Source organism: Chrysochloris asiatica, unplaced genomic scaffold (assembly GCF_000296735.1).
Source record: "Chrysochloris asiatica unplaced genomic scaffold, ChrAsi1.0 scaffold00036, whole genome shotgun sequence".
NCBI lineage: Eukaryota > Metazoa > Chordata > Mammalia > Afrosoricida > Chrysochloridae > Chrysochloris > Chrysochloris asiatica.
The window spans coordinates 1,432,321-1,435,840 of record NW_006408554.1 but is presented as its reverse complement, the minus strand read 5'-3'; positions in this window follow the sequence as shown (position 1 = coordinate 1,435,840).

Here is a 3,520-nt window from a genome sequence, read left to right as displayed (position 1 = left end):
CTGTTTGTCTGTTTAATCTCTTTTATGTCTCAAAAGAGATTGACTCAAGATACAACCTAATCTCGTAAATTCATTATAGAAATGAAGATTTAAAACATGTAGGATAATTATCTCAGATTAGGTCTGATCACATCCAATTACATCATTGGGGTGATTACATTATATTAGATCACTTAAAGGGGGATTACTACATCTTAACTGCCAAACCACTGAGAATCTAGCCCAGCCCAAGTTGACACAAAACCTTAACTATTGCACCTGCTATGATTCATGAGGATTTGAAGGGAATATGGTAAATTCAGGGATTTAAATGGATTTGAAGTGTTACAATCCATTGTTACTGTCTTACTGATGCTCAGACTATCCAATCCTTTGGCCACTATAAATTTATTCAAATTAACTCCTGAGATCTGTTCTTATGTTCATAATATAATTTTATAGCTTCTTTGATTTCTAGTGTGACAACTTGTTTCAAGTTCATTTTTTACATTGCCTGACCCAAACTTAGAATCAACTATTTTCCTAAAATCCTGAACATTTTCTCAAACTTCAAGAACTGAAATAAGAAATTCAAGCCTCAACTTGAAATACTGAAGGATTCTATGGGCAAAATATTGAATCAAAAGAATATTGACAAATACACAAAATCACTGTACCAAAAAAATTGGTTGCCATGCAACCATTTTAAGAAGAAACATATGGTCAAGAACCAATGCCACTAAAGGAAGACGTCTAAGCTGCACTGAAGACATTGGTGAAAACAAGACTCTAGAAATTTATAAAATGCCAATTGAGATGTTTTGACAAACAGATTCAGCATTGGAGATGCTCACTTCACTAGGCCAAGAAGTTTGGAAGAGAACTATCTGGCCAACCAAATGGAATAGGTACATATTTGTGCCTATTTCAAAGAAAGATGATCCAATAGAATTCAGAAATTATCAAACAATATCAATAATATAACAGATAAGTAAATTTTTACTGAAGATAATTAAAAAGCGGTTGGAGTGTACATCAACAGGGAACTGCCAGAAATTCAAGCCAGATTCAGAAAAGAACTTGGAACAAGAGATATCATTGCTGATATTAGATGGACCTTGGCTGAAAGCAGAGTATACTGGAAATATAGTTACCTGTGCTTCATTGACTATGCAAAGACATTTGATTATGTGGATTATAATAAACCATGTATAACATTGTAAAGAATGGAAATTCCACAACACAAAATTGTGTTCATGTGGAGCCTATATATGGACCAAGAAGCAGTCTTTTGAACGTAACAAGGGGGTGTGGTTTAAAATGAGAAAGGTGTGTGTTAAGATTATATCCTTTCACTATACTTATTCAATCTGTATTCTAAGAAAATAATCAGAAACTGGACTATACAAAGAAAAATACAGCATCAGGACTGGAGGAAGACTCATTAACAACCTGCGATACACAGATAATGGAAGTTTGCAAAGGACTCGAAGCACTTACTGATGAAAATCAAATATTTTTATTTGCTGCTTCAGTCTAGTTTACACCTCAACATAAAGAAAGTAAAAATCCCCACAACTGGGCCAATAAGCAACATATATACATATATGTGGAGTCCTTGTATGGCGCTATGGGCTAATGCATCAGACTGCAAAGTAGTTTGAACTACAAGGTCGGTGGTTCAAGCTCACCAGCTGTGCCTTGGAAACCCTATACAGGGTCATGATCGACTTGAAGGCACTTAACAACAACAACAACAACAACATACGTATATATTGGGAGAGAGAGAGAGCAGATTGAAGTTGTCAAGGATTTCATCTTACTTGGATCAACAATTAGCGTTTATGGACGCAGCAGCCAGAAAATCAGATAAGATATTTAATATGTATTTAATACTTTAAAAGAGATCTATGCAACAGATTTTCATTAGGCAAATCTGCTTCAAAAGATCTCTTTAAAGTATTAAAAAAACCAAAGATGTCACTTTGAAGACTAAGGTGCATCTGACCTAAGTAAGCCATGATTTCAATAGCCTCATATGCATATGAAAGTTGGAAAATGAATAAAGAAGACCAAAGAAGAATTGACATCTTTGAATTATGTTGGGTGTTGGGAAAGGATATTTGATGTACGATGGACTGCCAGAAGAACAAACAAATCTCTGTTTGAGGAAGTACAGCAACAATGTTCCTTAGAAGTAACGATGATAAGGCTTTATCTCGTGCTTTGGGCATCTCATTAGGAGGGAGAAGGCCATCATGCTTGGTAAAATCAAGTACCAGTGAAAAAGAGGAAGCCCCTCAAAGAGATGAATTGATGAATTGGCACAGTAATCGCAACAACGGAAATGATTGTAAATGATTATGAAGATGACACAGGACGGTAGTGGGCAGTGTTTTGTTCTGTTGTACATGGGGTTACTCTGAATCAGAACTGACTTGAAGGCACCTAACAACAATATTTTCCCAACAACTCTTTGACAGTTTTTTTTGTGTGTGTGTGTGGGTTTTTTTTTGTCTCCTCCTGTTCTGAATTCTGATCACATGCTAAGTTATTTCTCTTGATGGTGTCCCTCATCATTCCTAGGCTTCCTTTTTTTTTTTTTTTTTTCTCATTATTTTTTTCTGATTGTTTCTCTAGCAGAATAGTAATGAAAGATGTGTCTGCAAGCTCACTGATTTGGTCTTCCATTGATTCAGTTCTACACCTTTGCCCTTTCAATGTATTATCTATTTCTGAAATCTTAGTATTAATCTTCTGGATTTTTTACTTGCTGTTTTGTATGGTTTCTAATTTTTCATATATCTTTTTTTGTAGCGTTTTCATGAAATCAAAAAAAAAGTGTTTCTTCTTTCTGCAGCTTTCTCAAACTTTCTCTCAATTCACTGAATGTATCTAAATATTTTTCTTTTGCCTTCCTTTCCGGTGGTTTCCATGCAATTTCTTTCTCAGAAAGGTATTATGGATCTGCATTTTGGTTGCTTGTTTGAGGAACTTTTTTTTTTGTGTGTGTGAACTGAAATTGTCTGCTGTCTCTGAGACATTGTGGTGGTGTTGTATATGTATTTAATTGGTGATTATATATGTTGGTGTGTTCTTAGGCACTCTCCACCTGTCCTTTGGTGGGTGTCATAGAGAATGTGAGTGTGTGCACAGTTCTCCGCTCACTGTTCATGTAGCACAGTTGAGGATGGGTTTGACTCGTGTTGGCTACTGTTTATGATGATCAAGTGGTACAGAACTTGGTTGTGGTCCTTGCCAAGTAGGTGGGGCTTCAGGAGATAGGATGTGACTAGGTAATGTGGATATGGTCGCCATCTCCACTGCGGAAGACAAAAAAGAAAAGAAAGAAAAAGGAATAGAAAAGAAAGGAAAAAACCCCATACAACAGCAAAAAAGAAAATAAAGGGAAAAGTTGAAAAGCAGGCAAATGCCACCTAGAAAAAACGATAATAAAAAAGAAAATAAATAAATACAAGGGAAAAAATAGAAACAAAAAATACAGTAAGCAAATGTGTTGTTGTTAAGTGCCATCGAGTCA